The 14432-nt window shown below is 38.2% G+C and overlaps 1 protein-coding gene across 4 annotated transcripts in view; it reads left to right on the top strand.

Annotated features, from left to right (window-relative positions):
- CDK19 (cyclin dependent kinase 19) overlaps positions 1 to 14432 on the top strand; it is a 194462-nt gene that overhangs the window by 33641 nt on the left and 146389 nt on the right. Inside the window, exon 2 of one of the 4 annotated variants that reach the window (XM_086707595.1) lies at positions 13927 to 13988. The exons of the other annotated variants lie outside the window; for them this stretch is intronic. The gene's annotated coding sequence lies outside the window, so the exon portion shown is untranslated. The remainder of the gene's footprint in view (positions 1 to 13926; positions 13989 to 14432) is intronic. 4 annotated transcript variants of the gene reach the window in all.

The following is a 14432-nucleotide window of genomic DNA, read 5'->3' as shown; positions in this document are numbered from 1 at the left end:
TAAAAATTGCTTAAAAAATAATTATAGAAGTCATATAATCTGCAAAAGTAATTAGATAGTAAAGAAAGCTATGAGAAAGAAAGTAAGAAACACTCAAAATCCCACCAAGTGATAATTACTTAATATTTTGGTGCATTTCCTTCTTTCTGTCTTTTCATTTGTGGTATGTACACAAACACACATATTCACCTTTACAAAAACAACTTAAAAAAATAAGATTATCTTACATATGTAATGGTAATCTTTTTTTAATCTTCTTTTTTTTAATGTTTATTTTGAGAGAGAGAGAGTGAGCAGGGGAGGGGCAGAGAGAGACAGAGACACAGAATCCGAAGCAGGCTCTAGGTTCTGTGCTTGTAGCACAGAGCCTGACACAGGGCTCGAACTCATGAGCTGTGAAATCATGACCTGAGCCAAAGTCAGACCCTCAACCTACTGAGCCACCTAGGTGCCCAGTTTCAATCTTTTTTTAAAAAGAGTTTTTAGGTAATCTCTACACCCAACGTGGGGCTTGAATTCACAACCCCAAGATCGAAAGTCACATGCTCTACTGACTGAACCAGCCAGGTGCCCCTAATCTTATTTCTTAAAATCTAAACGCTAAATGATGTTATCTTTCTATGTTAGCAAATATAGATCCATATAATCATTTTGCTTTATGGTATTACATTGTCTGGCAATATTTTAATATGATTAATCCCCTATTGATGAATATGTTGTTTTCTCGTTATTTTTACTGAATAAATAATGCTTAGTATGTTTGCCCACATGTGTATCATTATTCCTTTATAATAATTTCTTAGAAGCAGAATTGTTCGATCACAGGGTTTGCCCGTTTAGCAATGTATTGCCAAATACTTTCTCCACGTAGGATGAACCAACTTACACTACGAAAAGGGCTCAGTGCTCTCTCTTTCTCTTTGTCCTTGCCCACGTGGCTTTTGCTTGCTTACCTAAATTCATAGGCAGATGATATTTTGCCTTTATCTATATTATTATTGTTTTATTACTAGGGAAGTTAAATGCCTTCATTGTGTATTGGCTGTTTGTATTCATCTTTTGGGTATTTTGCATTCATTTCCTTTGTGCTTTTTTTCAGTGGCAATTAAGATTGGGCTTTGAAGTTGTATTATCTGGATTCATAATCGCAGCTATACCACTTTTTAGCTGTTTGACTTGGGCAGGTTAACTGTGTCTTAGTTTCCTCATCTGTAAAGTGGGGATAATGGTAGTACTTACGTTGTAGGGTTGTCGCAAGGATCGCATGACGGGTGAAGTGCTTGCAACAGGGTCTGGCAGATAACAAGCACTGCTATTACTATTAGTCTTTTCATGCTCGTGTATTTCTATAGGATAAATTCCTACTAGGATAGCTCTGTGTGAAAATAGATATCACTGAATTGCTGTTTTAAAGAGTCGTTCCTTTTGTATTATAACCTGCATAATAACTCTTTTCAGTGTCATATCAGGATTATGATTGCGTCCAAGCCATCTCAATGATCTGTTTCTGTATTCATCTGTATTTTTTCTTTCTTTATTTTTTAAACGACTTTTTGTTTTATATAGAGAGTGCATGCATGCCTGTACACATCCGGGGGGTGGGGCAAAGGAAGAGAGAGAGAGAATCCCAAGCAGGTTCCATGCTCAGTGTGGATCCTGTCGTGGGGCTTGATCCCATGACCCTGGGATCATGACCTGAGCCAAAGTGTAGAGCGGACACTCAACCAACTGAGCCTCCCAGGTGCCCCTATAATCATCTGTATTCTTGAGAAATCAAAAGATTCGTGTATAAAATTGTACGTATTTTAAACATATGGGAAAGTTTAAAGACTTAGTCCTAAGATCACCTGTATATTCACTGTCTAGATTAGGAGTTTGCAAAATTTTTTTTTTTCTGTGAAAGGCTAGATATTTTCTGTATTTTTGTAAAGGGACAGTAAATATTTTAGGTTCTAGAGGCCAGTCTCTGTCACAACTACTCAATTCTGTAGTTGTAGTGAGTAAGCAGCCATGTAACAGGTGAATGAATGGACATGGCAGTGTTGAACAGAACTTTATTTACAAAAACAGGCACAGCTGGATTTGGCCTGGCTGTAGTTTGCCTTCCCCGGATCCATATTAAACAGTTAACAGATTGCTATATTTGCTTTCTCTGTAAATGTGTTTATGTATGCATCTATATTTTTGTGAACCACTTGAAAGTTAAGTTGCAATCATCATGGTGCTATATACTTTAACGTTTTAGTATGCATCTCATAAAAATAAACACATTTTTCTGCATAACCATAATATCATCATTGGAGCTAAGAACATTATAATTTTGTAATTTGTAATAGAACCAAGCCTATAATGTAGCACATAAAGTATGAAAATCCTTAGATTTGCTTCTCAACCATTGTAACCCATTGAACTGTCTTTATCCCTGTTCTTTTCCTATCTTTTTCTTTAGGTAGATATTTGTATTGTGTCACACTGTTTGCTGCTTTCACTTGACCCAATTGCACAATCAAATGAAGGAAATGTTGTGATTTCTTTCATGTGTTTGGTTTGTATTTTTTAAAATCTGGGTTTTGTTTCTATATTTTATATGATTTGAAAGAGACAATTTTGTAATTTATAATCAAAAGAAGAGATCTTACATAGTGTCTAATTTCCATTTGATTGTTGGTACTTGTTATGTAGTGGAAGGAACTGAAGGAAGGTAAAGCCAATCATGTGCATTTAAAAAGTGGCCGACTTTTGAATTTTCATGCTAACAGAAGGAGGGCAAGTAATATGGGTATTCCCACTGTTTTCAAGCTTAACTTTAATGTGTTTTTACTTGATAAGAAAATTTATAACACTTCTGGTAAAACCCTCTACTCTGTGAAAAGCTATGCTGCACATTTGTCCAGCGTCCTTGCTTTATTTTTCTCCACTCCACTGGCATCTTCTTCCCAGATTCAGCACTTTGTGTTGTCTTCCTCTTATATTATCTCTTAGGCTACAGATGCAAAGCATCATCTTATTTTATCCTTTTAGAAACATCAGCTTTCTTGATTACAAGGAAAGAATTTGGTGTGTTGGTATAGCCGTGGGACTGTAGGCCACAGTTAGGAATAGCATGCGCAAAATGAGGTAAAAATGAGAGTATCTTCTTCTAGATTACTGTCTTGATAATAACTACCAGTAGGAGGCAGTTTGATTATTAGGAACAGACTCAAGATTATTGTTACATCTCTGTATTCTACACAGAATAAGCAAAATGTATAAAGTTCTAAAAAAAGAAACACAACAGCAAGTAATTCAGGATGGCTTGTGTAGGTACTTGGGATGGAGGTTGGGAAGTATGTTTGAGAAAGGCAGAACATGATCATTGTGTGCCTGACTTCAGAATTTGGCCATTAGCCTGATGGAGAAGTGGAGCAATGGATTCCAAATGGAAGAGATTCTAATATTTCCCCAAATGGAAATAGTAGATTTTTTTCTGATTGTAAAGGGAACAACATACTGTTGTAAAATGCAGATTAATAGTACAAAAAGTAGGCATTCATTCACGAGAGTGAATTCTCCACTGCTAGCAGTTAGGTGTGTAGCCTCATGGTGGGGAATTGCATGATGAGTTTTGCAGTGGTGTGGATGGTGGAGAAGACAAGAGGGTGAGAGTAGAAGTAGGAGGCTGTTAGGTCCAAGTGAGAAATGACGAAGACCTGTTTCTTAGTAGCAGCTGTGGGAGTAGGAAATGGGCAAGGCTAGGGTAACAGTTCAAGAGCTGTTTAGGAGATAGATGGGATTCAATGACCAGTTGGATGAATGGGCTGGAGGATCCCCCGGAGAAGTGGCCGGAATGGTGGTTAAGTGGATTTCTCAGAACTTGGGATCAAATTGTGGGGTCACTTGAAGTGGTATAAAAAGGGAAAATAGCAGTTTTGCCAATGGCATAATTCGACTGGGAAGTGTGTCCGTAGTTCTTACTTTCATCCTGTGTTTCCAGGCTTTTTTTTTTTTTTTAGAAGGGGAGCTACAAGTGAGAATTCAATTCTATTTTGACAAGATAAGAGCTATTATATCATACATTTTTCTCTTACTAATTTTTCTCTCTTAAATTAGTTCAGGGTAGCAGTTTCCTTTGAGAAGTTGCTTCTGTTTGGTGTGTAACTGTAGCATAAATTTTTCTTTTTTTTTTTAATGTGTATTTATTTTGAGAGTGGATGGGATATGAGCAGAGAGAGGGAGAGAGAGAATCCCAAGCAGTTTCCGCAGCAGGGCTTGAACCCACAAACCCTGAGATTGTGACCGGAGCTGAAATCAAGAGTCAAATGTTTAACCAACTGAGCCACCCAGGCACCCCACTGTAGCATAACTTTTACATTTTACAAAGTCCTTGTTCGCATCTTTCACTTTTTATTCTGAGGAACTGAGATTGCAGTGGGGTGAGGGAGGCACTTGGGCAAGTTATTTGCAGACATTTTTTTTGACTCTGAATTAAGGGCTGTTTGGGTCTCTGAGTAGGATCTTGCTTTCACCAGATTCTGCTGTGTTTCTCATCATTGGAAAGAAGGCTGTAGAATTCATGGTATGACACTTTGGCTCAGTGTTATTGTCACAGTAATGCAGTGTTAGCATAGACTCTGAGTTCTGGGACACAGTGAAGGATCCACAGTATCCAGGTAACTAAAAGATGATTGGTTGGTTGATGGCTGGGGCTTTTGGAACCGAGGTATTCATTTCCTGGTGAAAAAGACTTAGGTCACCAATGCCAACCTCTCTTGCTTTTTCAGATAGGATTAACCACGAACTTTCATACAGATAAGAATTTCTGCATTTTAAATGGTCCCATAGAAGGAAATTTCACTCCTTTTTTCTTTTGGTTTTCCATCTATGCATTGAACAGTCCTCATTGTTGGGACATTTTTTAATCTAGCTGAAATGCTGCCATTTCAGGACACTTCTTGTTCAGTTTTATGTTATATCCTTTCATGAACCTCTTATGAAATGTTGCCTGGAATATACATGTAGTATCACAGTAATACACTACTTTTGGGGTTTGAGAAGATGTGGATAGAGGTTTGAGAAGACATGGGTGAAGGTTATTTAATTATAACACAGTGTTAAGTTAATCTTTTTCCCTGGAGTTATTTTCTTGCTTTATCTCTATTATAATTATTACTACCATTTTTAGTAACCTTTTAATGGATGTAGTTACTCACCTGAGGTATTATTCTAAATAGTATGTGTGAGAATAGGCAGGCTTTCCTTAGGGTCACGGGTTGAAATTGTATAACAGACACCTAGGATTTAGGAGAGACCTTGCCCCCTGCAATGTTTTCTTGTATTTATACTGGAAGGAATTAAGATAGTAATGAGAAAGATACATTTTGAAATTTTGCTGTTGGTTTTTGTGTATACTCTAAAGCTTATTTCAGAAACTTGAATTTTGGTTCTATCAGTTGTGTTATTTATTTATTTATTTATTTACTTATTATTATCATTTTTTTAAAATTAAGTAGACTCCACACCCAGTGTGGGGCTTGAATTCAGAACCCCAAGATCAAGAGTTGCATACTCTACTGGCTGAGCCAGCCAGGCACCTCCCAGCCAGTTGTGCTCTTTAAAGTCAGTTTTTTTCTCATCATTTAAAAAGTGGCTTCCTTGCACCCAACCAAAAAGTGATAAACAGCGATGAAGCATATGCAAGCTTAGTTAACTGGTGAGTTATTTACTGATAATTTTCTCTTGGCTCCTGTATTTTATGTTTATATCTAAGAATTTATGAGCTAGCATGTAATGGACAGCATTTGTTAGAAGCAGGCATTTCTGAGTTCAGATCCTAGTTGTTTAACTTCACAAATCACGTACTTCGTGAAGCCTTTAAAATGAGGTGGAGAATTTTCTCACAGAAGTTTTATGAGGCTTAGTTGAAATTATGTATATAAAGAACCTGGTACAGTGATATATAGGGGGCACTAAAAGACACTGGCTCCTTCTGTTTTACATAAAAACAAACTTGAGCTCATAAAAAGTGGGAAACCAAAATCTCTTAAAAGTTTCATTTTTTTCCCTTAAAAATAAAAAAAAAATCTAAATGCCATCTCCTTTAGGCTTTCTCATCTTGTGGAGATGGGGATAGATGCACTCACAATAATACCCTGGGGCTTTTTCTCTTTCAAAGAGCTCATTATTCTGTATTTTAATTGCTTAGTATAATGCTTGGCACAGAAATGGTCCTATTTGTCGGAGGGATGTCTTGCAAAGAGAGAAAATGTTCTCTATTGCTTTCTCCTCTTGAACACCTCAAAAGTTGTACTGAAAAAAAAATAGATTTATTTATCCTCTGAGGATAGTTGGTTTGTTTTGGAAGAGAAATGATACATTATAGTTAAGGAAATTAAGTACAGTATTACCAACTGGCTTAAAATCCTGATGTCTTCTGATATATTCCTTATTATCAGAGTTTTTATAACTTGAAATGAAGGCAATAGTGTGCTTTTAAATGTTTGAGAATATGAAGTTTTTGAAGGGCTCAAGAATGACTATTTCTCTGAACTTGATTCATTCACCTGACATTTATTGAGTACTTCTGTATAGTCTAGACCCTGTGTGAAGGGCTATCAAAAGCCAAAGAATTTCTGATGGTTTCTGTCCTCAGGGAATTTTACTTTAGTGACAAGGCAGACAAGAAAACCAACCTTATATTATAATTGAGAAATATTGTAGTACCTGCCTAGAAAAGGTAAACATAGGAAGACTGTCTATTCACATTTGGTACATGATTGTGTTGTCTGTACCTGTGTTGGTGGTGGCTGCAGCAGGCGAATATTTTGGAGGAGCTGGGATTTGAAGGAAGGGAGGAGGAAGGTTCGGGAGAAAGCCATTGCAAGCACCTGTGCAAAGGCAGGGTGGTGTGAGAAGCCTACAGGTTGTTCTTTGTATGATGAAGCTGGGATCATCAAGGACTGAGTTCCTTCTGTTTGCTTCACCATCCGTTGGCATTGCTTCTATTGCTTCTATTCAGTCCAAAATGATGGCCAGAGTGCCACCCATCGTGTCCCAGTACCAGACACACTCCCAGCCAAGTCTGTTCCCTTCAAGTAGCTTTTCTGGAAGGTCACAATCCATGACTTCCACTTACAGCTCGTTGGCCAGTCCTAGCAGCTGGGAAGGCTGGAAAGGGTACACTATTACTTGGGGGCATGGTGCCCAGGATAAAACCAGAGTCTGTTACTGAGCAGTAAAGGGAGAATAGGTATATAGACCGCCAGCAGTGTCTGCCACAGAGAGGATTGAGACTGGAGGTGGGGAGACCAATTTAGTACAGCTGCTAAGTAGTAGTAGCTTAGTCTCTTACAGAAGAGATTTGGTTGATAGTCTTGAAATGCAAGAAATGTAACTGTTTGGTAACTAAGTAGAGAAGCTATTCTGCGGGGAAACCTAGAGGGTGGAAGCCATGGTTTTGATACCATACTGTTCAAGTTCTGGGAGTAAAAATCGTGCTTGAATGATTTTAATCCTTGAGTTACAAATCTTTCCACGCTTTTAGAAAAATTAAAGATTTCGGTACTAACGAGGAACATTGATAAGAATGGCATCGATAGGAATTACATTCCAAAAAACTATCCAGCGTGGCTTTTTCAACTGGGTAACATACATTCAAAGGGGATTTGCAATTAGTTTTTCTCGAAGATGAAATAATGAGTGGTTTTATTTTTCTGCTCTATACTTTAGGTTTTATACACTTGGCACATTGTGACTTTTTTTTTTTTTTAATGGGGTAAAATGCACACAAAATTTACCATTTTAATCATTCTTAACTGTACAGTGGCATTAAGTACATTCATAGTTTTGTGTGCTGTCACCACCATCCATCCACAGAACTCTTTTCATCTTGCAAAACGGAAACCCTGTATCTTTAAAGAATAACTCCACATTTCTCCCTTTCCCCCAGCCTCTGGCAACTTCCATCCTACTTTGTCTTTATGCATTTGCCCACTACCTCAATAGAAGTAGAATCACACAGTGTTTGTCCTTTTGTGACTTACTGCGTCTAGCATAATATCCTTAAGGTTAATCTATGTTGTAGTATGTGTCGGAAAGCATACACCACATTTAGACATTTTAAAACATTATTTTATTTTGTTAATGTTTATTTATTTTTGAGAGCAAGAGTGTGAGTGGGGGAGGGGCATAGGGAGAGGGAAAAAGAGACTCTTAAGCAGGTTCCATGCCCCCTGTGGAGCCCCCTCGGGGCTTGATCTCACAACTAGGAGATCACGACTGGGGTGGTAATCAAGAGTCAGGTGCTCAACTGACTGAGCCACCCAGGTGCCCCAAGTTTATACCACATTAAAAAAGAAAGTTTGAAGATCTAATTGGCTTTATTAAATGATTCATGAATCAGGTAGCATCTCATCCAGCAAGTAAGTAGAGAGGTGCTCTGAGGAGTTGAACAAAATGGAAGGTTTTTATAGGAAAGAGGGTGGGGCAAGAGAGTTCTAAGCAAAACAGAAGAAAGGACTGTTTCAGGCAAGATCATGTGTCCTTAAAGGAATGGGCTGGAGGTCTTACTATGCAGATCACCATATCTTCTTTTGAGGGATGGAGAAGGCCCGTGGCACACCTCAGTGGTGATGATCAGAAAATTTTTGACTGACTAGTTAAGACTTACATTTCTAGGGAAGTTGAAACTACATTTAGATCTGGTGTTAAGCCCTGGTTTACTGACTTGGGGCCTTAAACTAAGTGATGCCTCTTAGGACTTTTGATTTTCTTTTTAACAGTTATCTCCTTGGGGTTAGACTCTCAGTTTAACTGAGAGATGTGCTCAAAATTTAAGGCATTGGCACTACTCTCAGCTATTGCTCTGGAAAGTTCCCACAGTTGTTGTTGTTTCTTTATGTGGTATCCATAGGTCATGTTTTTGGCCTAATCTCTGTGATATTCACAAGTAACAGCTTCAGGTTTGCGGTTTTTAAGTCGGTCATCCTTGTTGTTGTTGTTGTTTCTCCTGACATCCCCGTCTTAGGGAGATCATTTGCTTGGTGGTTAGTGGCTGCTAATAGAGTTTTTTTTTGAGAATGCAATTTGCCAGTAAGATTATTACGATTACTATAAACAGGATAATTTCTAATGTTTGGAGTGCATTTTGGAGCCATGGTCCCCAAGACCCAAACAAATTAAATCATATGGGTCAAAGAAAGACCTGCTGAATGAGTCACCTTTTTTTGGCCACGTGGCCTGCCCAGTGACCTTACGTAGTTAAGTTTCAGCTTCCCCAGAAATGTTAATCCAGGTATAACTAACTAGTGGTATTGGCTATAGCATAAACACCTCCTTGCTCAGCTAAAAGATAATCAAGAGCTATCCTATTATCAAGAAAAACTCTGGCTAGAAAGTCTAAGGATCTCTTTTGGGCTGCTATTGCTTTTGCAGATTTTGCAATAATTTTAAGAATTAAGGAGAAGTTCTTGATCATAGCCTCATTACATTTATCCCTAACCAGGGAAATAGGGACCTGTCAAAGAAGTGAATCCTGAATCGTGAATATCTCCTGCTAGTTCCTTTTTAAGTCAGCAATGTTAAGTATAGGGGAGCCTGCCAGTGAGATGTCTTATTTTGCTTAATAAAAGTTAGAGGCATAGATTTTCTCCTAGCCTGATATAAATGGTTGTTCTAGTTTCCAGAAGTTACCTCCTTAGTTATGGCCTGGGAGGTAAAGATGAGTATGTTATCTTTCCAAGCCAATGCCAGAGGAAAGGAAAGGAGAGAAGAAAGAGTTTCATGTTTAGTTAAAGTATGAAATCTTGATCCATGGTCCTGGGCAGTAACAAGACTGTTAGTCAGTTAGTTACTGACTGTTACAGTAACAAGACTGTAGCTGATGTCAGCTACTTCTCTTCCTCATCAAATTGATTTGGCGGGTTTCCCCTGTCTGTGCAGCACTGGATGTCGGGTGGAGCCTTTTGTGAGATGTGTATTCAAGGCTCAACACCTTTTAATTTTGCAGCAGTGTCCGTGGTCAGGAGCACTTGGTAAGGTCCCTTGCAACGAGGTTTGAGGGCTGGTGTCCTCTGATGATGTTTCTGGAATATCGAATCACCAGGCCTAGAATGTGACCAATGGGATCCTTTGAATTGGGATCTGGGATGGCTTCTTTAACCTGTTAATGATAGGCTTGAGGGTAAGACATTAGAGACTTATAGTAGCTGGTCATACTAGGCTGAAATAACAAGGGATCAGCAGAAGGTGATAGACATTGGTCTCTTGGTGATTTTCTCATGTGGAATGAGTTTGTTTTCCAAAGGGGAAACTGGGAACAGTCAGCAAGATCAAAAGCAATAGCTTAGCCAGGAAAGTCCAGGAGTTTCGTCAAGTTTAGAAGTTTTAAGTTTGAGGATCCCATTAGTTCTTTCAACCTTGACTGATGACTGAGGGTGATAAGGGCAATGAAAATTCAGAGAAGTTTGCAAGTCTTTCATTAAGGCTTGTATGATGTGCCCAGTGAAGTGGGTGCCTCCATCACTGGAGATTACAGGAGGTATGCCTCAACTATACCACAGTTTGTTTATCCATTTACCCATCAGTGGAGACTTGGTTGAGTTCCAGTTTTAGGCTATAATGAATAATGCTGCTATGAATATGGGCATATAAATATCTCTTTGAGAGTCCCTGCTTTGAATCCTTTTGGCTATATACCCAGAAGTAGAATTGCTGGATACTATGGTAATTTTATTGTTAAATTTTTGAGGAACTGCCATACTGTTTTCTTTGCAATTACCCCATTTTGCATTCTCACCAACAACACAAAGGGATTCCAATTTCTCCATATCCTCACCAACACTATTTTCCACCTTAAAAAAAAAAAATTGTTAGTAGCCATCTTAATGGGCGTGTGATAGTATCTCATTGTGTTGAATTTTTTTTCCAATATATGAAGTTTGTTGTCAAATTGGTTTCCATACAACACCCAGCGCTCATCCCAAAAGGTGCCCTCCTCAGTACCCATCACCCTCCCTCCCTCCCTCCCACCCCCCATCAACCCTCAGTTTGTTCTCAGTTTTTAAGAGTCTCTTATGCTTTGGTGTTGAATTTTTTTTTAAAGCTTATAAAATATTTAAGAGTGAGTTATATAATCACATGGCGGCAGTTTTATTTAATTAATTAATTAACTTTAGGCTCCTTGCCCAACATGGGGCTCGAACTCACGACCCTGAGATCAAGTCGCATATTCTACTGATTGAGCCAGCCAGGTGCCCCATATGGCAGCGATTTAAAAAAATGGAACTAAATCACCAGTGCTACTCTAACACCAGTATTATTTTAATGTTATTTGGAGATGTATGACCATATATATATTACTCATGATTGGAGTCATAAACATTTCCCTTTTTTTTTTAACATGTTTTGTACAACAATCATTTGGATTTTAAGTTCCCAGGAAAATGTTACAAATGCTGAAGAATCTATATAGCATGATTGAATACTTACAAACATTTATAATTGCTTGGTTTCTTACATATAGAGAAGTACCTGGTTTATATGATTTTAGTTCATAGTCTGGATGATACAGTGACTAGTCTGTTTGAATTGCACATCTGCTACTTCTGGCTGTGTGTGTTTAAGCAAGTTTCTTAAGGTCTTGTGTCTCAGTTTCTTTATTTGTAAAGTGAGGATAATACCTCAGAGTTGTGAAGACCGAATGACTTAATACCTGTGGAGCTCTTGGAATTGTTTGTGGCACATCATGCATCTCATAGTAGACTTTGCTGCCCTTATTGTTTTATGGGGGGAGGATTGTATCAGCTTGGTTTTTAGAAAGATATGCAATATGCAAGTAAGTAACTTAGTGTCTTAGATCCTTAGCTTAGAATGTCACAAGCAGTGTTTTAGCGGAGGGTGCAGTCTATAAGATTGTTTTGGGAATTTAGAGAAGATAAATCTGAAGCAGACAGTGTTGGGCAAATAGCTAAATTAGTAATATGGTACAACCGTCTCTTGGGGACTGTGATTTTTCAGGCTGCCATTTAGCCCTGACAACTACTCTAGGCTCTTTTGGTCAGCTTAGTCTTTTTGCTTTGGGCTTCCTTCCCCGTCTGGTTCCCCAGATTCCTTGGTTTGGTGCTCTGTGTTCCCTCTAACAACTTAAAAAAAAAAAGTCTTATTTATATTTGAGAGAGAAAGAGAGAATGAGAATAAGAATGAGTGGGGGAGGGGCAGAGAGAGAGGGAGACAGAGGATTCCAAGTGGGCTCTTGAGCTGACAGCAGACAGCCCAATGCGGGGCTTGAACTCATAAACCATGAGATCATGGCCTGAACTGAAGTCGGATGCTTAACCGACTGAGCCACCTAGGTGCCCCTATAACAGCTTTTATTAAGTTGGTAATTTAAGTCAGTTGCACCGATTTAAATTTTTACAAAATATAGCATTCTGTGATTTTTAATATCTTATTTCATTTGATATTCAGTATAAATCTGTGAGATGGTGAAGGAGTCCTCATTGAACAACTCTGGTTGTGCTAAGAGATTAAGTGACCTGCTTGATGTCTCAAAGTAATTGAATGGTTTATCTGGAACTTGAACTGAAGCCATCTGACTTTAGGGCAAATGTTTTATAATATTGTTTCTTCCTTGACATAACATGTTTTAAGGCAACACTTTGTTTCTTCTTCCCTAATTATTTGATGACATTTTTAAGGATTTCTAAATATTACATAAAGATAACATGCCCCCCCCTCTTTTAAATTAAACAGAAATTTTTTTAATGTTTACTTTTGAGAGACAGAGAGAGTGTGAGCCAGGGAGGGGCAGGGAGAGGGAGACACAGAATCCGAAACAGTTCCAGGCTCTGAGCTGTCAGCACAGAGTCCAGTGCGGGGCTTGAACCTACAAACTGTGAGATCACGACTTGAGCCGAATTTGGGCGCTTAACCGACTGAGCCACCCAGGCACCCCCCCTCTTTTAAATTTAATAGCTAGTAAAATTATCTAATTCCTGCTCATCTACATCAGCTGCATTTTGTAAGTCTTTTATCCTACAAAAGAAAAGAATGAGTGAAATCTGAGTTCTAAAGATTTTACCTGATTACATCCTTAATTTTTTTTACAAGGGTGTTCTCTGAAAAGCTTTTCATGTTTCATACTTACATTTATTTTATAATATTGGAAAAGGTAGATTTCTCCCTTACTGCCTAGCATATGTAGTACCTTGCTCATTTCAACATTACTGTCCAACTTAAATTAAATCTTGGCATTAGAATATCTTTACGGTTCTACTTTTCCCCTTTTCCTCTGCCTTGTCCTCTTCCAGATCTGTTTCTAATTGTTTTTCTTCTGCAGCCCCAACAATCTCAGGTCCTAGAAAGAATGTACCTTGAGCTGTAGGGTCTATCACATTTCATGATGTGAAGAATATTTTTCTGCTTAACTGCTCTTATATTCTTAATGTATGTATTGGTTCTTCACATAATTTAATTATTTATTAATTTATTAATACTTATTATTTATTTATAAGTAACCTCTACATCTAGCATGGGGCTTGAACTCACGACCCTGAGATCAAGAGTTGCATGCTCTACCAATTGAACCAGCCAGGCCCCCCCTCTCTCGCGTAACTTTAAAAATTAATTTGTTACTTTCGGCATATATGAATTCCTACCTTGTTGCTCCTCTTAGTATCTCCAGTAGTACAAGTCACTTCTTTTGGTGAGAATATAAATTAAATAAGGCTCAACTTTTGTTTTTTTTTTTTTTTTCATGCAATTAGCTGCATAACATATAATGAACTCTGAATATTATCAGTATACTGTTGATTTGCTCATTGTCAAATCTGAGATCTGATTTCCTTGGCAGATATGTAGACTTGTGATAGGCATTTGGCATTTTATGTTTTGGGCAGTGTAACTTTAAATCTACATAAACTTCTCTGCCTTTTGCCTCTGCTGTGTTCATAGATTCCAGGAGGGCTTCGTGTATGGACCTCAAGCGTTGGAGGTAGCAGACTTTTCAGCAGAAGGTAAAGCAGAGTGTTGCCTTCTGGTGTCACTGTGTGTGTGTGCTGGGGTGGGTATGTGACAGGTGAGAACTCGTCACAAATGTCGCCACAAAATAATTTATAATGATGCATTAAATAATTCACAAAATTAAAGACCAGGTTCTATAATTTTATTTAGTATTATTAAAATCCGTACAAAATATAAACCTTCAGATAGAACTAAAGACTGAATTTCACTCTCTGCTGTTAACTAAAGAGTGGGAGTGATTAAGAAAAGAGAGCATCATAATGTATGGTTTCTACTGCCTCGCTTTCTCAGACCTAGCTTCGTGATGATTTCTTCCTGGGAAGTTGTCCAAGGCATTATTCATATGTTGTATTCTTCCCTGCTGCTCCTTTTACTGAAAGATTGCTTCACAATAGAGGCAGCCTAGTCCATGACTCATGACTAGAGGATAGACATTC

The sequence above is a fragment of the Puma concolor genome, chromosome B2 (assembly GCF_028749965.1).
Source record: "Puma concolor isolate L17-30 chromosome B2, mPumCon1.1.hap2, whole genome shotgun sequence".
In the NCBI taxonomy this organism is placed as follows: domain Eukaryota; kingdom Metazoa; phylum Chordata; class Mammalia; order Carnivora; family Felidae; genus Puma; species Puma concolor.
Note: the sequence above shows the minus strand (reverse complement) of the source record. Positions and strands in the feature narration are given on the sequence as shown.